Genomic DNA, 26954 nt, shown 5'->3' with positions numbered 1-26954 from the left:
TCAGTTTGGAGAAGTTAAGAAACATACAAAATACAGTGAAGGCTGTACAGGTATTCTGGGGTTGTTTCCACTACACTACAGAAAAAAATAAAATAAAAAAAGAATAGAATAGAAAAGAAAAAAAGGGCGGCAATAGAGTGGGGAGGGTTAGAGAGCTGTTTGAGGGGGGATCATGGACAGAGGGATTGCGACAGGGACAGAGGGATAGGGACAGAGGGATAGGGACAGGGACAGATGTATAGGGACAAGGATAGAGGGAAAGGGACAGAGGAATAGGGACAGAAGGATAGGGAAAGAGGGATAGGGACAGATGAATAGGGACAAAAGGACAGGGACAGAAGGATAGGGACAGAGGGATAGGGACAGAAGGATAGGGACAAAAGGATAGGGACAGAAGGATAGGGACAGAAGGATAGGGACAAAAGGACAGGGACAGAAGGATAGGGACAGAGGGATAGGGACAGAAGGAAAGGGACAGAGCGATAGGGCTAGAGGGATAGGGACAGAGGAATAGGGGGCAGAGGGATAGGGAAAGATGGACCGGGACAGAGGGATAGGGACAGATGAATAAGGATAGAGGGATAGGGACAGATTAATAAGGATAGAGGTATAGGGACAGAGGGATAGGGACAGATGAATAAGGATAGAGGGATAGGGACAAAGGGATTGAGGGACAGGGACAGAGAAATAGAGATAGAGGGACAGGGGAATAGGGACAGGGATAGAGGGATAGGGACAGAGGGATAGGGGCAGAGGGATAGGGACAGGGACAGAGGGATAGGGGCAGAAGGATAGGGACAGAGGGAGAGGGATAGGGACAGAGGGACAGAGGGGTAGGGATAGAGGGACAAGGACAGAGGAATAGGGATAGATGGATAGGGATAGATGGACCTTACTTTAAAAAAATAGACTGCTTATCGCCTAGCACATACAATAATTCAGTTTGGAGAAGTTAAGAAACATAAAAAATACAGTGAAGGCTGCACAGGTCTTCTGCTGAACAAACTTGGTTTATATTCTCTCTTTCTCACTCAGAGACCAATTATCTCAAATTCACTGGATGGAAATATGAAAAACCTCACTGAAACTGGCAGGGCCTACCCTCGGATATAACAATGAAAAGGCTGTCCCTGCAAGATGCCTCCCATAGAAAGTAATGGCAATAGAAACTCTGCTGGAGAGAAAGAAGTTAGCAAGGGGCACAATTTAAAAATAAAATATTGTAGCCAATACCATACCAAATTTTCATTCTAAATTCTGTATAGGTTTTGCGTATTTTGACACAATCTCACCACATTTCAGTTTTCAAGATAAAAGAGCGAGAACTGCAGGGGAAATGTTTAAAGAATACACTAGATATGGCAGGGAACTTTCAGCCACGCCCATGGAACCTCCCTGTTCAGCCCACTAGGGCTAGCCGGAAAGATGGTCATTCTTATAAGTATTAATTTCCAGCATTTTTACAGGTTCAGTGTAGTTTTATTACGATATCTACTTTTTTCATTAGATTTTTCCTGCATAATATCAATACACATTTTTTTAGATAATGTTAGAGAATTGACTCAATATATGTGTGTTACTTCTATTGCAATAATAAAATATTACATAAGTGGGCATAAACATAATGGGCTAGATTACGAGGTGTGCACTAATGATTGCGCACATGATAACTGATATATTACTGCGCAACTTTGATAATTCAAGTACATGGTAAACCGTAATAACCAGAGAAGGGTAAGTGTGGCTGACTTCGCTAGAGCGCAAACTATTACTTTCAATGGATATCGCATCTATGCTAATTTGCGCTGGTATTACAAATTGAAAGTTATAGTTTGCGCTCGAGTGCAAGCCCAAACTATGCTAGAATATTTAGCGTGGCTTGAGACCTGAAATAATGAGAAAGGGTTGCATAAAACACATCAAAAACACATTAAAATATGAAGTATTAATCACAAATATACACTTTTTAAATAAAAAATATACTGTATCATATAATCTATACTATAATCGCGTTTGTAACGCGTCTGTCGGTGTCGCCAGTTGCGCATGCATCCTCAAATGAATTTTAGCTGTGCGAGGCAACCAAAAGAATGTTGGCTGCATGTGCAGCCAAAAGAATCCACCTGGATGCAGCAAAACTGCATCCCGGTGGATTCCGAAAATGTCAGGGTCGTGAAAGATGGCAGGGTGGGGAAAGAATCCACCGAAGATGGATTCTTTCACCACCCTGCCATTTTCTGAATCCACCTTAATGCAGCGTAGGCAAACCCGAAGCCTTAAAAAAAAAAACATGCAACCGCCCGCACAAAGTATTAACAAACACCAAAACCACAAACCCCCACATCCCAAAATAATAAAGTAATTAACCCCTAATCTGCAAATAACATAATTAAAATATTAACCCCTTAACCGCCAACCTCCCACATTGCAATAAACCTAATTAACGTATTAACCCCTAAACCAACAAACCCCCACATCGCAATAAACCAAATTAACCTATTAACCCCTAAACCGACAAACCCCCACATCGCAATAAACCTAATTAACCTATTAACCCCTAAACTGACAAACCCCCACATCGCAATAAACCTAATTAACCTATTAACTCCTAAACCGCCAACCCCCCACAACGCAAATAACTAATTTAATTACTAAGCCCCCTAACCTAACATCCCCTAAATTAACCCCAATGCTGTTACACTTAAATAAAACCTAACATTAAATTACAACAAAAAAATAATTTAAAATTACAATAAATGAAAAACTCTAAAATTACAGAAAAAAACTAAATTATCAAAAATAAAAAAACTAAACATAATCCCTATGAAACTAAAAAAGCCCCCCCCCCCAAATAAAAACACCCCCTTAACTAAACTACCAATAGCCCTTAAAAGGGCCTTTTGTAGGGCATTGCCCTAAGTTAAACATCTATTTTACATTTAAAAATTACTAAATCCCCCCAACAGTAAAAAACCCCCATCCACCAAAACCCCCAAAATAAAAAAAAAACTAAAACTAAAAAAAACCTAAACTACCCATTGCCCCTAAAGGGGCATTTGTATGGGCATTGCCCTTAAAAGGGCATTCAGCTCTTTTACTGCCCTTAAAATGGCAATCAGCTCATTTCCAGCCCATTAAATCCCTAATCTTAAAAATAAAAATAAAAATAAAAAAGCCTAACACTAAGCCCCAAATAGGCGGCGGTACTCAGCGGCGGCGGTTCTCAGCAGCGTGGAGGCTCCTCTTCATGGGATCGTCCGTCGCACACTGAAGATTGAATGCAAGGTACCCCAATATTTATTGGGGTACCTTGCATTCCTATTGGCTGAAATTTTGAGATCAGCCAATAGGATGAGAGCTACTGAAATCTTATTGGCTGATTTGAACAACCAATAGGATTTCAGTAGCTCTAATCCTATTGGCTGATTTCAAAATTTCAGCCAATAGGAATGCAAGGTACCCCAAATTGATTGCGGTACCTTGCATTCAATCTTTTGTGTACGATGGACATCGGATGAAGAGGAGCCTTCATGCCGCCGAGGACCGCCGCCACTGCCACCGTCACCGAGGACCACCGCCGTTGAGGATCGCTGCTGAGGATCCAGGTTTTCGGGGAAGACACCTTTGCATCTTTGCTCCGTGCCGCCTTCGTTCCGGATGAAGATAGAAGATGATGGAGCCGCCTGAAAGAAGACCTTCTCCGCCGGACTTCAGGAATGGTGAGTACCTATTTGTTTTTTTACGGCCAGTAAACTTAATAAAATGCTCTTTTTATTTTAAAATAAATATTTTATATATATATCTGTTTATACAATATATATCAATCATATCATATAACGGTATAGATACATATATGTATTTTTTTTTTATATGTGTGTGTGTGTATATATATATGATTCCAACAGGATCTGAACTACGTAACAACGTTAGCAGCTGCTTATGTAACAATGTAAGCAGCAGCAACCAGGGTGCTAGTCAGTTCTCAATAGTAGTAGTCTCCTATGTAAAGACTGCACTCACTGGATTTGTAAAGATAAAAAATAACTTTTATTCAAAACATACAGTTAAAACAAGGGAAGGTCCATGACGTTTTGATGCCCAACTGGCATCCTTTGGGATATCATGCCTGTGATATCTCTGGCCTGAACCTCTTTCTCTACTTATTTCTTCCTCCCTCTCTCTCCCTCTCGCTTTCTCCCTCTCTTTCTCTACTTATTTCTTCCTCCCTCTCTCTTTCTCCCTCTCTTTCTCTACTTATTTCTTCCTCCCTCTCTCTCCCCTCTCTTTCTCTACTTATTTCTTCCTCCCTCTCTCTCTCACTCTCTTTCTCTACTTATTTCTTCCTCCCTCTCTCTCCCCTCTCTTTCTCCCTCTCTTTCTCTACTTATTTCTTCCTCCCTCTCTCTCTCCCTCTCTCTCTCTCCCTCTCTTTCTCTACTTATCTCTTCCTCCCTCTCTCTCTCCCTCTCTATTTCTCCCTCTCTTTCTCTACTTATTTCTTCCTCCCTCCCTCCCTCCCTCTCTCTCCCTCTCTCTTTCTCCCTCTCTTTCTCTACTTATCTCTTCCTCTCTCTCTCCCTCTATTTCTCTACTTGACTCTACCTCCCTCTCTCTCTCACTCTCTTTCTCTACTTATCTCTTCCTCCCTCTCTCTCCCCTCTCTTTCTCTACTTATTTCTTCCTCCCTCTCTCTCTCCCTCTCTCTCTCTCCCTCTCTTTCTCTACTTATCTCTTCCTCCCTCTCTCTCTCCCTCTCTCTTTCTCCCTCTCTTTCTCTACTTATTTCTTCCTCCCTCTCTCTCCCTCTCTCTCCCTCTCTTTCTCTACGTATTTCTTCCTCCCTCTCTCTCTCCCTCTCTCTCTCTCCCTCTCTCTCTCTACTTATCTCTTCCTCCCTCTCTCTCTCCCTCTCTTTCTCCCTCTCTTTCTCTACTTATTTCTTCCTCCCTCTCTCTCCCTCTCTCTTTCTCCCTCTCTTTCTCTACTTATCTCTTCCTCGCTCTCTCCCTCTATTTCTCTACTTGACTCTACCTCCCTCTCTCTCTCACTCTCTTTCTCTACTTATTTCTTCCTCCCCCTCTCTCTCTCTCTCCCTCTCTCTTTCTCCCTCTCTTTCTCTACTTATCTCTTCCTCCCTCTCTCTCCCTCTCTCTCTCTCCCTCTCTTTCTCTACTTATTTCTTCCTCCCTCTCTCTCTCCCTCTCTCTCTCTCCCTCTCTTTCTCTACTTATCTCTTCCTCCCTCTCTCTCTCCCTCTCTATTTCTCCCTCTCTTTCTCTACTTATCTCTTCCTCCCTCTCTCTCCCTCTCTCTTTCTCCCTCTCTTTCTCTACTTATTTCTTCCTCCCTCTCTCTCTCCCTCTCTCTCTCTCCCTCTCTTTCTCTACTTATCTCTTCCTCCCTCTCTCTCTCCCTCTCTATTTCTCCCTCTCTTTCTCTACTTATCTCTTCCTCCCTCTCTCTCTCCCTCTCTCTTTCTCCCTCTCTTTCTCTACTTATTTCTTCCTCCCTCTCTCTCTCCCTCTCTCTCTCTCTCTCTCTTTCTCTACTTATCTCTTCCTCCCTCTCTCTCTCCCTCTCTATTTCTCCCTCTCTTTCTCTACTTATCTCTTCCTCCCTCTCTCTCTCCCTCTCTCTTTCTCCCTCTCTTTCTCTACTTATCTCTTTCTCGCTCTCTCCCTCTATTTCTCTACTTGACTCTACCTCCCTCTCTCTCTCTCACTCTCTTTCTCTACTTATTTCTTCCTCCCCCTCTCTCTCTCTCTCTCTCTCTCTCTCTTTCTCCCTCTCTTTCTCTACTTATTTCTTCCTCCCTCTCTCTCCCTCTCTCTTTCTCCCTCTCTTTCTCTACTTATTTCTTCCTCCCTCTCTCTCCCTCTCTCTTTCTCCCTCTCTTTCTCTACTTATTTCTTTCTCCCCCTCTCCCTCTCTCTTTCTCCCTCTCTCTCCCTCTCTCTTTCTCCCTCTCTTTCTCTACTTATTTCTTCCTCCCTCTCTCTCCCTCTCTTTCTCTACTTATTTCTTCCACCCTCTCTCTTCCTCCCTCTCTCTCCCTCTCTCTTTTTCCCTCTCTTCATCTACTTATTTCTTCCTCCCTCTCTCCCTCTCTCTCTCTCCCTCTCTCTTTCTCCCTCTCTTTCTCTACTTATTTCTTCCTCCCTCTCTCTTTTTCCCTCTCTTTCTCTACTTATCTCTTCCTCGCTCTCTCCCTCTCTTTCTCTACTTATTTCTTCCTCCCTCTCTCTCTCTCTCTCTCTCTCTCCCTCTCTTTCTCTACTTATTTCTTCCTCCCTCTCTCTCCCTCTCTCTTTCTCCCTCTCTTTCTCTACTTATTTCTTCCTCCCTCTCTCTCTCCCTCTCTCTTTCTCCCTCTCTTTCTCTACTTATTTCTTCCTCCCTCTCTCTCCCTCTCTCTTTCTCCCTCTCTTTCTCTACTTATCTCTTCCTCGCTCTCTCCCTCTATTTCTCTACTTGACTCTACCTAGCTCTCTCTCTCACTCTCTTTCTCTACTTATTTATTTCTCCCTCCCTCTCCCCTCTCTTTCTCCCTCTCTTTCTCTACTTGTCTCTTCCTCGCACTCTACCTCCCTCCCTCTCTCTCGCTCACTCACTTTCCAACCTTTACTATATCATTTTTATTGTCATACATGAGTCTAACGAGAGAAGACACTTCACATAGAAACAAGGGGGAGTAAATTAGTCCTACAAACTGCGTTTAGTGCTATTTCTGAAAATATCGTTGTATGCTCATCACTCAGTGAAAACACATGCAGCCCCCAAGCCTCAGGCTTCTGCCGCCTCTATCTGCTAATGTGCCATTCCCCCCTCCCTCTGCCTTCTCCTCTGCTATTCCGCACAGCAATAATTCCGTTTGTGTAGCTATAGAAACTGGAATTCTGTTATGAAATATCGGGCAGGAGATGGAGAGAATCAGCCCTTACGCAGAAAGTCTGCACGGGGATCCTGCACGGAAGAGAGGAAGGAGGATGAGGGAACGAGCAAGGGAAGGGGACAGCGGTAAAGAGAGACACCAGTTACAGAAAATAATAAAAGGGACAGAAAGAGACTGTAGATGAAAAAAGAACTGAGAGACTGAGAAAACAATGAAAAGAGAAAAATAGAGACAGAGAAAGTGAATAAACAACTTAGGGGTAGAGAAGAGAGAACATGAAGGAAAGAGATTCACTAACAGCTCTCTCCAGCCTCTCTAAGCTCACTAGTTAATTTGTTATTTAATGAAGACCACTCACTTATGTTTACACAGTTCTCCAGTCTTTAGTGAATAGGCCGCATAATGGCACAGTAGCTAGAGAGAAATGTTGTAGCCAAAGGCTAGAGAGTGCTGTTAGTGAATCTACCCCACACATAATGAGTGAAGGATAAAGAAGGGAGTAAAGAGAAGAGAGAAAGAGGGAGATAGCGAGTGAGAGAGGGGAGACGTTTATAGAAAGAGGGGGGAGAGAAAGAAGGGGGAGGGTTAAACTGGTATGAACATGACCGAAATGTAGCTCAGTGTATTAGTGCAAACATGTATGTGACCCAAATGTAGCACAGTGTACTAGTGCTAACATGTATGTGACCCAAATGTAGCTCAGTGTACTAGTGCAAACATGTATGTGACCCAAATGTAGCACAGTGTACTAGTGCAAACATGTATGTGACCAAAATGTAGCTCAGTGTACTAGTGCAAACATGTATGTGACCCAAATGTAGCTCAGTGTACTAGTGCAAACATGTATGTGACCAAAATGTAGCTCAGTGTACTAGTGCAAACATGTATGTGACCCAAATGTAGCTCAGTGTACTAGTGCAAACATGTATGTGACCCAAATGCAGCTCAGTGTACTAGTGCAAACATGTATGTGACCCAAATGTAGCACAGTGTACTAGTGCAAACATGTATGTGACCCAAATGTAGCTCAGTGTACTAGTGCAAACATGTATGTGACCCAAATGTAGCACAGTGTACTAGTGCAAACATGTATGTGACCCAAATGTAGCACAGTGTACTAGTGCAAACATGTATGTGACCCAAATGTAGCTCAGTGTACTAGTGCAAACATGTATGTGACCCAAATGTAGCTCAGTGTACTAGTGCAAACATGTATGTGACCCAAATGTAGCACAGTGTACTAGTGCAAACATGTATGTGACCAAAATGTAGCTCAGTGTACTAGTGCAAACATGTATGTGACCAAAATGTAGCTCAGTGTACTAGTGCAAACATGTATGTGACCCAAATGTAGCTCAGTGTACTAGTGCAAACATGTATGTGACCCAAATGTAGCACAGTGTACTAGTGCAAACATGTATGTGACCAAAATGTAGCTCAGTGTACTAGTGCAAACATGTATGTGACCCAAATGTAGCACAGTGTACTAGTGCAAACATTTATGTGACCCAAATGTAGCTCAGTGTACTAGTGCAAACATGTATGTGACCCAAATGTAGCTCAGTGTACTAGTGCAAACATGTATGTGACCAAAATGTAGCTCAGTGTACTAGTGCAAACATGTATGTGACCAAAATGTAGCTCAGTGTACTAGTGCAAACATGTATGTGACCCAAATGTAGCACAGTGTACTAGTGCAAACATGTATGTGATCCAAATGTAGCACAGTGTACTAGTGCAAACATGTATGTGACCCAAATGTAGCTCAGTGTACTAGTGCAAACATGTATGTGACCCAAATGTAGCTCAGTGTACTAGTGCAAACATGTATGTGACCCAAATGTAGCACAGTGTACTAGTGCAAACATATATGTGACCAAAATGTAGCTCAGTGTACTAGTGCAAACATGTATGTGACCAAAATGTAGCTCAGTGTACTAGTGCAAACATGTATGTGACCCAAATGTAGCTCAGTGTACTAGTGCAAACATGTATGTGACCCAAATGTAGCACAGTGTACTAGTGCAAACATGTATGTGACCAAAATGTAGCTCAGTGTACTAGTGCAAACATGTATGTGACCCAAATGTAGCACAGTGTACTAGTGCAAACATGTATGTGACCCAAATGTAGCTCAGTGTACTAGTGCAAACATGTATGTGACCCAAATGTAGCTCAGTGTACTAGTGCAAACATGTATGTGACCAAAATGTAGCTCAGTGTACTAGTGCAAACATGTATGTGACCAAACTGTAGCTCAGTGTACTAGTGCAAACATGTATGTGACCCAAATGTAGCACAGTGTACTAGTGCAAACATGTATGTGACCCAAATGTAGCTCAGTGTACTAGTGCAAACATGTATGTGACCCAAATGTAGCTCAGTGTACTAGTGCAAACATGTATGTGACCCAAATGTAGCACAGTGTACTAGTGCAAACATGTATGTGACCCAAATGTAGCACAGTGTACTAGTGCTAACATGTATGTGACCCAAATGTAGCTCAGTGTACTAGTGCAAACATGTATGTGACCCAAATGTAGCACAGTGTACTAGTGCAAACATGTATGTGACCCAAATGTAGCTCAGTGTACTAGTGCAAACATGTATGTGACCCAAATGTAGCACAGTGTACTAGTGCAAACATGTATGTGACCCAAATGTAGCACAGTGTACTAGTGCAAACATGTATGTGACCAAAATGTAGCTCAGTGTACTAGTGCAAACATGTATGTGACCAAAATGTAGTTCAGTGTACTAGTGCAAACATGTATGTGACCCAAATGTAGCACAGTGTACTAGTGCAAACATGTATGTGACCCAAATGTAGTATAGTGTACTAGTGCTAACATGTATGTGACCCAAATGTAGCTCAGTGTACTAGTGCAAACATGTATATGACCCAAATGTAGCACAGTGTACTAGTGCAAGCATGTATGTGACCCAAATGTAGCTCAGTGTACTAGTGCAAACATGTATGTGACCCAAATGTAGCACAGTGTACTAGTGCAAACATGTATGTGACCCAAATGTAGCACAGTGTACTAGTGCAAACATGTATGTGACCCAAATGTAGCACAGTGTACTAGTGCAAACATGTATGTGACCCAAATGTAGTATAGTTTACCTGTGCACTCACACATAACAAAATATATCACAGTGCACCACTAGTATGCACACACATGTGACCCAAATATAGCTTAGTGTACTGGTGCCTAAACCAAATGTAGCACAGTGTACATATGTGTGACCGTATGTGTAGCATGTGTGTGATCAAATTTACCAAATTGTAGGCGTCTACATAATCAAATGTACTACAGTGTATTTGTGCACACATCAAGGTACTATAGTGTACTCATAATTGTGTGTGATCAAATGTAGTATAGTGTACTTGTGCTCATATGTGTGTGATCAGATGTACTAAGGTGTACTCATGCATATATATGTGTGACCAAATCTACTATGGTGTACTCATACACACATGTATGTGTGTGACCAAATTTACAACGATTGTAGGTGTGTAAACATATGTACTACGGTGTACTCGTGCACACGTGCATAATCAAAACATACTACAGTGTATTTGTGCACGCGTCTGTGTGATCAATGTACTATGATGTACATGTGCACATATGTGTGTGATCAGATGTACTAAGGTATACTCGGTCGTGCACTCATGTGTGTGATCAAATGTGCTATGGTGTACTCACACACACGTGTGTTATCATTTGTTGCACAGTGTGCACATGTCACCAAAGTACATTTATCTTTTGTGCACATTGGTGTGACCAATTGTAGTACAGTTTACTGGTTCCCACATCCAAGACACAATCTCTTTCAGAGGGTCCTCTCTCAATGACACCAGCATCTCCTTTGTTTGCCCTTTGTCAGCTATAGCGGGTTATGCTTTTATACCTATACCTGATCTGTGGCTGCTGAATACCTAGAGATGGGTGTTCCCGAGGTTTAGTCTTGGGGTGGTGCATATTTTTCCTTTGACTTCCACTTACACCTTGAAGCCCCTTTTTCACAACCAAAAGGTTAAAGGGAAATTCCAGCCAAAATTGTAATCCACATGGGTGCATTTCAGTTTTGATTAGAAGCATTTTTGTAATAAAGATGTATTAGCAAAAATGCTTCTAACAAACGCTATAGCTGTTTCAAAAGTGTATTTAAGTATGCACCGTGCACCAGCATTATAAATACAGCACTTGCTCAGGGAGCCTAAAGTGCTTGTATCATCTGATAATGACTCCCTTTGTTTATTGCTGACAGGCTACACGCCCCACTGGTGCTCTGAGCAGCTGCAGTATTTAAATTGCTGGTGCACTGAGAAATATCTAGCTATGCTTCACATGCCCGTGCAGAGACGAGTGCTAACACTGAAACAGTGATAACCTTTACTAGAAGCATGTTTGCTAATACATGTTTATTGCAAATATGTTTCTATTCAAAGAAGTAATTCATCTGTATGCGTTTAAATTTTTACCGGAATGTCCCTTTAAAGTCCCTATTGTAATGGAAGATTCCGAGAACTTCATTTGGTAGCTGATCCCAAATCAATTGTGAGTGATTCTCAACAACATTCAGGGAAAACCAGGCCCTGTATAATCTCATAAGGAGGATCTTTTTGTGTCTATGTGGAACCAACATCATATAAACAAAGATTACATCAGTAAAGCCAGCAACTGATATAACTACATTATTAAAATGGTTATCCCAGTGAGCCGCCAGCGGGGAAACCCTCTGCTGTCTGTAATCAGAGACTGTATACCCCTCCCATTAACCCTTTCCAGTGAGGGCTTAATACCTTCTGCAGGGCACTAAAGTTAGTATCTCATTACAGGTAAATCGGAAAACAAATCAAATAGATTAAATTACTATTATGTAGTAAGAAAGTCTCCATAAAAATAGGATCAATTCATATTTTAGATATTAAATTTTAAGAAAGATGGATTTTCTCTGTTAGTTCCCCTCTGGGCTGTGTCTGTCTCCTGCAATTTCATTCTGTTTCCCCCCCCCCACTCTTTTCCTCTCACGCTCTGTCTCCTTCCTCTCTATTTTTCTGCCTCCTTCACCTCTGTATCTCTCTCCTTCCTCTCTATTTTTCTGCCTCCTTTACCTCTGTATCTCTCTCCTTCCTCTCTTTATGTTTCTGCCTTCGCCTCTGTATCTCTCTCCTTCCTCTCTCTATGTTTCTGCCTTCGCCTCTGTATCTCTCTCCTTCCTCTCTTTATGTTTCTGCCTTCGCCTCTGTATCTCTCTCCATCCTCTCTCTTCACAACCCTTGTTTGCTTTTCTTCATTCTTGACAGTCCCCCTTTTACTTTTTATCATCCTTTATCTCTAACACATACACTTCTTCCTCAGCTTGTCACTTGTCGCAAACCTTTCCTTTCTACCTGCTGTCCTTATTTGCTCTGCCTTCCCGTCTTCTCTCTCTCTCCCCTCGTTTACTCTCACACACCTACACCTCTCTTATCAAAATGTCTGTCTCTTAACCATTTATTTCCCTCTTTGACCATTATCTGTTTTTTTTCTATTACATCTGCCTTCCTTAACTTTCTCTTTGAAGGTGGATTAAAGGGTCAATGACACACACACACATACATGCACATAAGCCGGGACAGATAGCTCAGCATGCTAAGGCACTGTGGCTGGGCTCTGTAGCATCCCAAGGGTTGCAGGTTCGATCCCCGGCGAGGTCCACTCAGCCTTTCATTCTTCCGAGGTCGATAAAAATGAGCAGTAGTAAAGAATGATTAGCCGTTCTTTACAAGTACCAACACATACACATATATAAACACATACTATCTATCTCTACCCAGTATAACAGCAAGGGACATGGAAATCAAAAGCAAACTTTCATGATTCAGATAAAGGATCGGATACAGGGATCTATTTAACAAGGGCCGAATGTCCCCTGTTATCCTTGTTTCCGCGCAAGCCTTCAGGCTCGCCGGAAACAGGAGTTAAGAAGCAGCGGTCCTACACTCATATGCCGCCTCTTGCGGTGCAATGATAAATGCCGACAGCGTATCGATGTGCGGCGGACATGGTTCGCTGTAGCAGATCATGTCTGTCCACACATATATAAATAGACCCCTAAAAGTGGAGTGCTATTTAACGCTCCCGCTCGAGTGTTAACTGCGCTAGAAGTAAGCTTTTTGCGCACGTCAGGTTGCCCTAGTTTTACAAGTTGAAAGTATTTTTTGGGGACTTGCGTGCTAACCCAACGCACGTAAAAAGCTGAAATTAGGATATTATGTGCGCAATAACCTATTCTTCAATAGAAGTCAATGGAGTAAAAAAAGTGGAAAAACCCTAAAAAAAACACCCTGCTCGTGTGCAAACCCAATCACATATTCTCAAGTGTGCTAACCCTACATGTAAATACGAATATTTCACATTCCAATGTTCTTTACATAGCAGAATATGTTCTATTTATTTGTAAGTACATATTTCTACATATATCTGTTTGTATTTTGGTACAATATATATCTATACCTATATATATAGATATATATCGGCTAGATTAGGAGTTTGTGGTATGAGTAAAAAAGCATCGTTATGGCTCTTTTTCACTACCGCTGGTATTACGAGTCTTGCAGGTTTAGCTGCACCGCACACTTTTTTGGCCGTAACGCAATGTAACTACTGCAGCTTTCAAAAAGTCCTTTTTCAATGGGACTCCCATAGCACCGGTATTACGAGTCTGCCTGGGAGGCCAAAAAGTGAGCGGTACAGCCTATAACTACAAGATCCGTACTGTAAACTGAAAGTCAGTAGTTATGGGTTTTCTGCTACAACGCCGTAACATAAAAGTCATAACTAAAGTGCTAAAAAGTACACTAACACCCATTAACCCCTAAACCGAGGCCCTCCCGCATCGCAAACACTAAAATAAAATTATTAACCCCTAATCTGCCACTCCGGACTCCGCCACTAGAATAAACATATTAAACCCTAAACCGCCACACTCCCGCATTGTAAACACTAGTTAAATATTATTAACCCCTAATCTGCTGTCCCTAACATCGCCGCAACCTACATTACTGTTATTAACCCCTAATCTGCTGTCCCTAACATCGCCACCACTATACTAAAGTTATTAACTCCTAAACCTAACCCTAAGTCTAACCCTAACACCCACTAACTTTAATATAATTAAAATAAATCTAAATAAAAATTACTATCATTTACTAAATAATTCCTATTTAAAACTAAATACTTACCTGTAAAATAAACCCTAAGCTAGCTACAATATAACTAATGGTTATATTGTAGCTAGCTTAGGTTTTATTTTTATTTCACAGGTAAGTTTGTATTTATTTTAACTAGGTAGACTAGTTAGTAAATAGTTATTAACTATTTACTAGCTACCTAGTTAAAATAAATACACATTTACCTGTAAAATAAAACCTAACCTTACACTACATTTAAATCAATTACTGTACATTAATTAAATAAAATTAACTAAATAAAAAAATAAAAGCTGATTTCTTTGGGGCAATGCCCTACAAAAGGCCCTTTTAAGGGCCATTCACAGTTTATTGTAGGCTAGAGTTTTTTTATTTTGGGGGGGGGGCTTTTTTATTTTGATAGGGCTATTAGATTAGGTGTAATTAGTTTAAATATTTGATAATTTATTTTTTATTTTGTGTAATTTAGTGTTTATTATTTTTTGTAACTTAGTGTTTTTTATTTTGTGTAATTTAGTTAATTGTGTTTAATTAATTGTAGTGTAAGGTTGGGTTTTAGTGTAAGACAGGTTAGGTTTTATTTTACAGGTAAATTTGTATTTATTTTATCTAGGTAGCTAGTAAATAGTTAATAAGTATGTAAATAACTACCTAGTTAAAATAAATACAAACTTGCCTGTAAAATAAAAATAAACCCTAAGCTAGATACAGTGTAACTATTAGTTATATTGTAGCTAGCTTTGGGTTTATTTTATAGGTAAGTATTTAGTTTTAAATAGGAATTATTTAGTTAATGATAGTAACTTTTATTTAGATTTATTTTAATTATATTAAAGTTAGTGGGTGTTAGGGTTAGACTTAGGGTTAGGTTTAGGGGTTAATAACTGTAGTATAGTGGCGGCGATGTTGGGGGTGGCAGATTAGGGGTTAATAAGTATAATGTAGGTGGCGGCGACATTGTGGGTGGCAGATTAGGGGTTAATAACTGTAATGTAGGTGGCGGCGATGTCAGGGCAGCAGATTAGGGGTGTTTAGACTCGGGGGTTTATGTTAGGGTGTTAGGTGTAAACATAAATTTTTCTTTCCCCATAGGATTCAATGGGGCTGCGTTACGGAGCTTTACGCTCCTTTATTGCAGGTGTTAGGCTTTTTCTTAGCCGGCTCTCCCCATTGATGTCTATGGGGAAATCGTGCACGAGCACGTAAAACCAGCTCAAAGCAGCGCTGGTATTGGAGTGCAGTATGGAGCTCAATTTTGCTCAACGCTCACTTATTGCCTGCTGACGCCGGGTTTTTGTAAACCTGTAATAGCAGCACTATAGGGAGGTGAGCGGTGACAATAACTTGCAAGTTAGTACCGAGCCGCTCATAACGCAAAACTCGTAATCTAGCCGTATATTATTATATATACAAATGATTATATATAGGTATAGATATATATATATATATATATATATATACACAGTATATATAGGAATATCTATTTATAAATACTTCTGCTATGTGTAGAACATTGGAATGTGAAATATTTACAGTAAATACATAGTTAAAACCTTTATTAAATATTAATATATATTGCATAAATATAATTTTGCATGTTTTTATCTACTTAATATTTTGCTGAGGACAATTTATTTCCCTCCCTCCCCCCCTCCACCCCGGAATGCGGATGTGCCCATGGTATGCTCCGAAGAAGATGAGCTAAGTTTCAGCTAAGGACACCACAAGAAAGTGGTAAATTTGATAATAGAAGAAAATGTTATTTTTTAGAGGTAAATTATGAATGTGCAGTGCATTTTTTACTGCAAATAATGAAATAGCTTATGGGGAATTGGCTTATGAGTTTAATGTTCCTTTAATGCCTTGATAGTTTCCCTTCTCAGGACTAGAACTCGAGCTTTAAAAAAAACACAGGATTACTATAGTAAAAAATAGATCTTAAAGTGAATGTCAACTTTCATGATAAAGTGACCGGTTTTTAAAAAACTACTAAACACAAGAGAACTTACATTCATACATTGCACCGGATTTTACAAATACTTACCTTCTTCTCCTGAAATGCCAAATCGACAATCCCACGCCTGCAGGTCCCCTGTACTTCGTCAGCAATGATGAAACCGGCTCTCTCCAATCACGGCTTCCCCCCAAGGAGCATTCATATGATTGGTGAGGCAACGCCGTGATTGGAGGAAGCCGGTTTCGTCATTGCTGTGTAAGTACAGCAGGAAGAAGCAGGCGGGGGGGATCAGCGTTTTTTTATAAAAACCGGGCACTTTATCATGAAAGTTCACATTCACTTTAAGTCTTTGGAATATTTTATTGTATTTAGGGTCCTCTGAATTACATCTGAACTCAGTGAAATATATGTAGCAACTTTCATTCTATTTGAATAACCTTCATCTTATAGTACCCATGTAAAAGGAAAGCCATGCTATGTTCTACCATCTGGTAATACTGATCCATCAGCAGCACTAACACAATACAAATAATGTGTGCCTTCAGCTATGTGGTTAAACGAACACCTGTCACTGTTATGCCCTGAATAAGCTGGAATCTGCCCCGGAGCCCCTGGAGAGCTTTGTATATTGTGGCTTTGTCTATCTAGGAACTGTCTTTGGTAAGTGTAGGACCTGCTAGGGAAGCAACACCTTAAGGGTTCATTTTTAAAGCAAGGCAAGTGAGCGAAGGAGGTTTAGGCTGTATGTGAGTTCACAAAGGGAGGAGTTAGAGACTTTTTAAAGGTTGGTAGGCAGGAAGTGAGACTTTTACCTGTTTTTTTCTGTCTTCCCTCCCATCCCTCCCTTGTTTTTCAGTATGTTCTTTTACAGGTTCCTGGGGGATTGGTTGGACATGGTTGACTTGAAAGCTGGTGTTGCTGTCCTTAGAATCCACACTGCCTGGGGGCTGAATACTCATGTCCAGTGTGTTTTAATTGGTAGAATGGAGTCTCCCTTCGGAACTAACAGTCTTTTGGCTTTAGAGGTTTAGAGACTCCTCAACTCCGTTGATTGCATTAAAATTAAGGTGCCATTACCTTCCATTAGGCAGAAAGGGGTGTGGCAGTTACACTTGAGAAGGGGTCACCCGACAGAAGAATGGGGGACTGTAGGCAATAGACAATGCTAGTGCTGGGGGCTAGTGTTCAGTTGGCCATTGCACAATCTCTCTTACCTGGCTTGATCCAGAAAAAAAGGGGGAGCCTCCTTTATCCTTAGGGCAGCTGAACCCCCTTATTGGGGTTGACAGGACAGGGTACTTTTTGCTGGTCAGTGAAGTTAAAATTTAGAACAGCATTTTATTAGTTAATTTATTGTTATTAAATAAAATTAACCCCCTCATCATTGTGGTAGCCGGAAAAAAAACCATATCGCAAATGCGCTGCAGTCAGCATGCTTGTGATCTAGGCGTATAAAAGGTGGAGCCTACAAGTCTTCTGAGCTCTGGTATTGAGATCACTCCTTATCCCCACTGCTGGATTTTACTTCTGCTTTTTTCCTGACCTTGTCAACTGCCCTGACCTTCGGATTGCTTACTTACCTTGCCAGTGCTGCAAGCCATCTAGTTCTTTAAGTTGTATTGCTGCCTGTTCAGGGGTGTAACCAGACCTATCTGGCTCCTGGGCAAAGGCTGTGGCAAAACCCCCATTTCAACAGGACCCTTCTTGTCTATTTCCAATCAGCAGAAGCTGAGCCAGCATCACACAGGGGTAAGAAGAGCTGCTTCTGTGATACTTTGAGTCATCCTTCCTCCTTGGTTAGTTCACATCACAAGATAAGCACTTACTGTATAAATATGGTGGAAGGATTTTTTTTTACAGCAACACTGTGGTGGCTATCTTGGAAACCCTGCCACCATATTTGTAAATTCAAACGTTTTGCAGGGGCGGGCACAAAGAGGGTCCAGGAATAATGCAGGTGGAACCTCCGCCAACCAGACTATGGGGCCTATTTAACAATGGTCTGTCGGACCTGATCCGACAGTGCGGATCAGGTCCGACAGACCTTCGCTGAATGCGGAGAGCAATACGCTCTCCGTATTCAGCATTGCACCAGCAGCTCTTGTGAGCTGCTGGTGCAACGCCGCCCCCTGCAGATTCGCGGCCAATTGGCCTCCAGCAGGGGGTTGTCAATCAACCCAATCGTACTCGATCGGGTTGATTTGTGGTGATGTCTGTCCGCCTGCTCAGAGCATGCGGACAGGGTTATGGAGCAGAGGTCTTTAGACCGCTGCTTCATAACTAGTGTTTCTGGCGAGCCAAGCTCCATCCGGAGCTTGATAAATGGGCCCCAATATGTGTGCTGCCCAGCCCAGAAGTGGGTAGTAATCTTAACCCAGTGACAGGTTTACCTAACGCCCTACTGTGTTCCTGTGTATGCGCTCTGTTTAAAGTGAATGTAAAGTTTCATCAAGTAGTGCCTGGTTTTTAAAAATACTATTAAAAACAGGGGCACTTTCATTGATGAAATTTTACATTGCACCATATTTGTAGAAATACTTACCTCTTCGTCTTAAAAGCAGCTCCAGCGTGATTGGAGGATGCCGGAATCGTCATTGCTGATGTAGGAAGAGGCTTGCGGCGGGCTGGCGAAGCACTGGAGCGGCTTTCAAAACGAAGAGGTAATTATTTCTACAAATATGGTGCAATGTAAAGTTTCAACAATGAAAGTGCTCCTGATTTTAATTAGATATGTGCATGGCGAAAAAATTTGGTTCGGTTCGCTTCGGATTGATTCGGAATTTTTCAAATTTCGGTTCGAATCGATTCGAATTCGGAAAATTTTGAATCGATTCGATTCGGATTCGTTTCGGATTCATTCGGATTCGAAGAAATTCGGCTGGATTCGGTTCTGTTCGGTTCAGATAATTCGGAATTTCGGTAAGTGTTAGGTGGGATTAGACTAGTATTATGTACTGTATATTAGGTGTAACCCATAGCAGAGTTATATAACCTAATATACTGTACAATACTAGGGTAATCCATGGCCATCCGAATTTACCGAATAAATCCAAACTAATTGGGATTTTAATTCGGAAATTCGGTTCAATACGAATCTCCGAATTTGCCGAATTTTCTGAATTTCCGAATTGATCCGAAACGAATTGCACATATCTAATTTTAATAGTATTTTTAAAAACCGGGCACTACTTGATGAAACTTTACATTCACTTTAAGCCTTTGACAAATACGGCCTACTGCATTTTGTCTAGCTATCAGTCTGTATCACAGCACAATTTCTGAATATCTAACTGTGGCCTTTAGTCTTTATTATTTCTCTGTTTACCAATCTGTTCAAATTCTTCCTAAGTTTATCCTGTTTTCACCTCTGTTGCACTAATAAAGCCACTCAGGGTATTCTTCTGCAGCATTTGCCAGAAATCTATTATAATGCTTAGAGGCTCGATTAGTGAAGTGGTGAGAATAGATACCACGTTGTCTGAGCTGTGGTTAACTGTTTTCCAAAAATAAAAAGTTTCACATAACACTTAAAAAATACATTACAGAGTACATTTACACTCATATCAACACTGTCTAATAAAAATTATTATAAAAATATATTGCACACAAAAGTTATAAAGGCACAAAGATATGAGATTGCGGGTGTTAAAAAAAAAAAGCTGCAGAAGGTTTTTAATATAGAGATACATAAAAATACATGTCTAAACATGTATATGTGTGTGTGTATATATATATGTATATATATATGTGTATGTCTATATATTTATACATATGTATTAATGTATTTAATTAAGTATATATGTATTTACAGACATATAGACACATAAAAATACATTAATATACAGTATATCTATACATATTTTTCATATTTTCATGTCGAGTATGCGCATATTACCGTATGCGATCATGTTTGCGCATATTACAGTATGCGACTATGTTTGCGCATATTAAAGTATGCGATCGGGTATGCGCATATTACAAAAAACTGTTAAAGAACATTAGAATTTGAAATATTCATAGTTTCATGTTGGGTAAGCCCTATTGCGAATATGTCATGATGTTTGCGCTAGAGAGTGGGTGTTTTTTGTCAACTGGGTTTTTTTCAACTTTTTTTACTCCATTGACTTCTATGGTGGAATGCAAAAACACGATTTTGATTTTCGATTTTGGTTACCACTAGCACAAAATACCTTTTTTTTTTTTTACTTGTAAAAGGAGCAAATCCCAGAAAAAGCTTAACTCTAGCTGAGTTTTGGTGATCGAGAAAAAAATAAATACCGCGCCACTTATAATCTAGCCCTTTGTATTTTCAGAGCTAACATCGCCTGAGAGCAATTAATAGCAATTTTTACTTATCTTTTGTTCTTATGACCATTTGAAAGTAAAATATTAGCGCTTGAAAGAAAGACTAACATTTGCTTAATATACTTTAATGGGGGCACAATAAAAAAATAATGTTGGCTATCACTTGAGTCGTAACAAAAAGGTGCGCTAAGTCAAAGGTCAAATAATGGAGTTTAAAACACTGCACACATATATACATACAAACACGTATACATATATATATATATATATATATATATACACTCACCGGCCACTTTATTAGGTACACCTGTTCAATTGCTTGGTAACACAAATTGCTAATCAGCCAATCACTTGATCGACATTTGTGTGGACGAAAATGCCTTGTTGATGTCAGAGAAGAATGGGTAGACTGGTTTGAGATGATAGAAAGGCAATAGTAACTCAAATAACCACTTGTTACAACCAAGGTATGCAGAATAACATCTCTGAATGCACAACACATTGAACCTGGAAGCAGATGGGCTACAGCAGCAGAAGATCACAGCGGGTGCCACTCCTGTCAGCTAAGAACAGGAAACTGAGGCTACATTTCGCACATGGTCACCAAAATTGGACAATAGAAGATTGGAAAAAAAACGTTGCCTGGTCTGAGTAGTCTCAATTTCTGCTGTGACATTCAGATGGCAGGGTCAGAATTTGGCGTAAACAACACGAAAGCATGGATCTATCCTGCCTTGCATCAACGGTTCAGTCTGGAGGTGGTGGTGTAATGGTGTGGGGGATATTTTCTTGACACACTTTGGACCCCTTAGTACCAACTGAGCATTTTTTAAATTCCACGGCCTACCTGAGTATTGTTGATGACCATGTCCATCTCTTTTATGACTACAGTGTTCCTTACTTCCAGCAGGATAATGCACCATGTCACAAAGCTCAAATCATCTCTAATTGGTTTCTTGAACATGACAATGAGTTCACTGTACTCCAGTGGCCTCCACAGTCACCAGATCTCAATCCAATAGAGCACCTTTGGGATGTGGTGGAATGGGAGATTTGCATCATGGATGTGCAGCCGACAAATCTGCAGCAACTGCGTGATGCTATCATGTCAATATGGACCAAAATGACTGATATATATATATTTATTTATGTACATTCCTGCCTTTCGGCATGCTGAAGATGACGGCCGCAAGCTGCATTCAGAAATTTTCAGAGCAAAATGTATTCTTGTAAAAGTGCAACACACTAAGATCTGTCAAATCCAGAAGTGGGAAGCTACAGGCAGGACAGTGGGTGGACTTTCCAACCCATAAGAATACAGGAGAGGTCTTTCTTTAGTCCCCTTTTTGGTAATAAGTTTAATGATTTTCACCTTCCTCTACACTTTTTATTTGCAAACCGCTTATGTGAGCCCTACAAGTTCATGGGTTGTTTCATACACTTTAGTGCCTAAGTAAACTGAAAGATTAATATTAATATTATTTTTCTTCACCTTCCTGAATTTCCTTATGTTTTGATACCCCCCACCCCCATGCCATAACTCTTTACCCATATGACTTGTAAAAGGGGATCTCTTCTGCACACACCAGAAACGAAAACCTGAATGTAGTAGAAAGTCTCTGATGCATAAGCACAATAAACATCTCCCAAGCTTGACCCAAACTCCCTTCAGAGACCATAAAATGAATTCTATAACCAGCTTTTCAAAACGTTATATAAAGCTATTTAACTTGCAGCATTTTGAAAACCTAAGTTACAGAATTTTTGGCTTCTCTAGGGAGTAGGGGACCAGGTCAGTTTTTGTTTACATGTAAACAAGAGGTGATTAATGTCCCTTCATGCAGGGGACTAGTGACACAAGGCTTCTGCTAGGGACTATTTAGTCGGAAATGACTGATCAAGGGAGAACAAGAACAAGTCATTTAAATGCCTGGTGGGTAATAATGAGGTTGCAAGAACCAGTTGAAGCCTAGAAAGGTATACAGAGAGCATAAGGATGAGATTTGGTAGCCAATGACTACCGTAAGGCTCATGAGAATAGGATAGTTGCAGATATTATAGGGGAAGTGATTTTAGCAACACTACAGATTCAGAATACATGATCTGCATGCTCTTGAAAAGAGATGGTGTGAGAGAGGTATGGGAAAGAGTGGGTACAGATTTGCTGACTGTGACCAAATTAATTTCTGTTTAACCCATCCCCAGCAGTCTCGCCAAACTCTAACTGTCTTACCACCCACCAAGGAAACTTGGCGATATTTCAGTGGTGACCTGGATTTTCTAACAGATGTCCTGAAGCAAAGACCTTTGTGGAAATCATAAGAGCTCTGCTGCTTATGCAATACTTTAGGAGTCCACAGGGTTCCATCTGGTTTCCCATGCTGTTGGCATCAGAGGCTTAGACATGTATTCAGATTTAGGAATCACTAAGAATATTGAAGCTAAAGTAAAGTAAAATTCTGTGTGTTGTGGTTCCTTGGCTTTCTGATTTGCATTTCCCATGAGGTAAGATAACACAATATAAAGATGCACAGGTTTGCATAACGTTCAAGGCATCCTGAAATGATCCTGTATCAATGATCAGTAACTACATTACAGATCTCCTGGGTGAGTTAGAAAGAAGCCTTATAAGATAAAGAGATGCGTGGTGGATATTGGCAAATGCTGTTTAATTTTATGTTTAACTTTTTTTTTTTATAAATCAGTTAAAACTGAACAGGTTATTTTACCTCTCGATATTTCAAGTCACCCGAGGGATACGTTACTCCTGAACAGACAAAGCACATTAAACTCAAAGTTTAAAGGGACATTCCAGCCAAAATTGGAATCCACATGGATGCATTTCAGTTTTGAATAGAAGCATTTTTGTAATACACATGTATTAATGGGTCAGATTATTTAATGCTCCTGCTCGAGCGTTAACTGCGCTAGAAGTAAGCTTTTTGCGTGCATCAGGTAGTGCTTGTATTACAAGTTAAAAGTAAACAGATTTTGCTGGCACGCTAACCGGACGAGTGTAACTGTACTTTGTAATGTATTTTTTATGTGTTTGGTGACACTTTTTTGTTTCACAAAACAGTTAACCAGAGCTCTGAGCTTGCGCTATCCCGATGTGCGTTAACTTCAATTGTGTTCAATAGATCACGTTTACTTTCAACTTGTAATACGAGCAGAAAACCCGACAAGCACAAACACCCGCTATAAACCCCTTTTCAGGTTGCTAGTAACTGTGAGCGCTCCACTTGTAATCTAGTCCAAAATGTTCAATTGTGCATAATTAAAAATTTACAATGAACTTTTATTATTAATTTTGCTTGATTTTCTTATAATTATTCTTTGAACAGATATTTTTTTCCCGAAAAATAAACAGTTTTGTTGTTAAGCTTTTACATCCAAAAACATTTTTATTATGACATGTTCAGTATAGATGGCAGTTTGAATAAGCAAAATCAGCTATCCCATAAGACAAAATAAAGGTAAAGGCTATTTGTAAACAATTTCATACACTCCAGCAGGTAAAATGGATCATTGTACAGACATCAAACAGGAGAAAATTTAACAGTACAATTTACTACTGAGACAATGAGAGGAAACATCTGTGAGTAGTCACCAATCATTGCCCATGCTCAGCTCAGGGTTAACAGTGGATTGCCAATTAGGAACTAACTTTAAAGTCTAAATAAGGGCATTTTAGTTCCTGGTATTTTGAAAAACTCATGTTTCTGTCATGAATAAACCAATTACACTGATCCGCTATTCTCCACCAATAAAGAAGAAGCAATTGTCTTGGTATTCTTTGTTGAAGGCTAAACCTACCTAGGTAGGCTCATATGTTGATTTCTAAGCCCTTGAAGGCAGCATCATATCTCAGTGCATTTTATTAGCTTTTCACCACCAGACAGTGCTAGCTCGTGTGTGCCATATGGATGACATTTATGCGTGAGTCAGCACTGATTAGCTGAAATACAAGGTAGTAAAAAGCACTGAGATAAGGGGGCAGTCTACAGAGGCTTAGATACAAGGTAATCACAGAGGTAAAAAAAGTATTTTATTATAACAGCATTGGTTATGCAACCTGGGGAATGGATAATAAAGGGATTATCTATCTTTTTTTAAAATACAAATTTTCAAGTAGACTGTCTCTTTAAGGGGTTTAGCTCTATAATAGCACAGGTCTTGCGGACAGCAGTGAGATGTGTTATTACTACATGGGCATGTTTGACTAATAACATTTCTAATACTTTTAGGCCCCTATTTAAGAAAGTCTGGCGGACCTGATCCGACAGTGCAGATCAGGGGGTCGATCCGATATAAAGCGTCGCCCGCAAAAGCCGGCGACGCCAATAATTGCGCGGATTTGGTATCCTATATACGGCGTAAGCTAGAAGTTACGCCCGTATATTTCTGCCGTCGCCCGCAGTTTTTTGGGCTATAGGCAGGTATACCAAACCCGCGCAGTTTGGTATCCAATATGCAGCGTAAGGACTTACGTGGCGAAAATGGAGAAAACTTACTCCATTTTCACCTCGCCACAAAAAGCAGCCGTAAGAAGCCTTACGCTGACTATTGGAGCCCCGTAACTCCCTAAACTAGCTGCTAAAATAAACCTAACACCTAACGCATGCGCAATGTCTATCTCCCTGTCAACCGCGATCCCCCCCCCCCCCGAAATCCCTAATAAAGTTATTACCCCCTAAAACGCCGCTCCCCGACCCCGCCGCCATCTACATAAACTAACCCCCTACTGTGAGCCCCTAAAACCGCCGCCATCTACCTTATCTATCCCGTAATCTGACCCCTTACACCGCCGCCACCTATATAAAAATTATTAACCCCTAATTTAATCTACCTACCCCGCCGCCAGCTATGTTATCTATATTAACCCTAAGTATATTATAGTTAATATAGTTATTACATTATATATATTAACTATATTAACCCTAATTATATTAGGGTTAATATAGTTAATATAGTTACTATAGTATTTATATTAACTATATTAACTCTATCTAACCCTAACACCCCTAACTATATTTATATTAAATTAATCTAATTAATTTATAAACTAAAATATTCCTATTTAAATCTAAATACTTACCTATAAAATAAACCCTAAGATAGCTACAATATAATTAATAATTACATTGTAGCTATGTTAGGGTTAATATTTATTTTACAGGTAAATAGTTAATTATTTTAACTAGGTATAATAGATATTAAATAGTTATTAACTATTTAATATCTACCTAGTTAAAATAATTACCCAATTACCTGTAAAATAAATACACCTACACTATCAATAAATGTAATAAACTACAAACATCTATCTAAAAATACAATTAAATTAACTAAACTAAATTACAAAAAAAAACAAACACTAAATTACAAAAAATAAAAAAAAGATTACAAGATTTTTAAGCTAATTACACCTATTCTAAGCCCCCTAATAAAATAATAAACCCCCAAAATAAAAAAAATTCCCTGCCCTATTCTAAATTAAAATAAGTTCATAGCTCTTTACCTTACCAGCCCTTAAAAGGGCCTTTTGTGGGGCATGCCCCAAAGAATTCAGCTCTTTTGCATTCAATAAATACAATCCCCCCCCCCCCCCATTACAACCCACCACCCACATACCCCTATTCTAAACCCACCCAAACCCCCCTTAAAAAATCCTAACACTACCCCCCTGAAGATCTCCCTACCTTGTCTTCACCACACCGGGCCGAACTCCTGATCCGATCCGGGCGATGTCGTCCTCCAAGCGGCAAAGAAGAAATCTGCCTCCGGCGATGTCGTCCTCCAAGCGGCAAAGAAGAAATCTTCCTCCGGCGATGTCATCCTCCAAGCGGCAAAGAAGAATTCTTCCTCCGGCGACGTCTTCCTCCAAGCGGCAGCAAAGTCTTCATTCTTCCGGCGGCATCTTCAATCTTCTTTCTTCGCTCCGCCGCCGCGGAGCATCCATCCCGGCCGACTGCTAAACTTGGAATGAGGTACCTTTAAATGACGTCATCCAAGATGGCGTCCGCCGAATTCCGATTGGCTGATAGGATTCTATCAGCCAATCGGAATTAAGTTAAAAAAATCTGATTGGCTGATTGAATCAGCCAATCAGATTCAAGTTCAATCCGATTGGCTGATCCAATCAGCCAATCAGATTGAGCTCGCATTCTATTGGCTGATCGGAACAGCCAATAGAATGCGAGCTCAATCTGATTGGCTGATTGGATCAGCCAATCGGATTGAACTTGAATCTGATTGGCTGATTCAATCAGCCAATCAGATTTTTTTAACTTAATTCCGATTGGCTGATAGAATCCTATCAGCCAATCGGAATTCGGCGGACGCCATCTTGGATGACGTCATTTAAAGGTACCTCATTCCAAGTTTAGCAGTCGGCCGGGATGGATGCTCCGCGGCGGCGGAGCGAAGAAAGAAGATTGAAGATGCCGCCGGAAGAATGAAGACTTTGCTGCCGCTTGGAGGAAGACGTCGCCGGAGGAAGAATTCTTCTTTGCCGCTTGGAGGATGACATCGCCGGAGGAAGATTTCTTCTTTGCCGCTTGGAGGACGACATCGCCGGAGGCAGATTTCTTCTTTGC

Source organism: Bombina bombina, chromosome 1 (assembly GCF_027579735.1).
Source record: "Bombina bombina isolate aBomBom1 chromosome 1, aBomBom1.pri, whole genome shotgun sequence".
Taxonomy (NCBI): domain Eukaryota; kingdom Metazoa; phylum Chordata; class Amphibia; order Anura; family Bombinatoridae; genus Bombina; species Bombina bombina.
Note: the sequence above shows the minus strand (reverse complement) of the source record.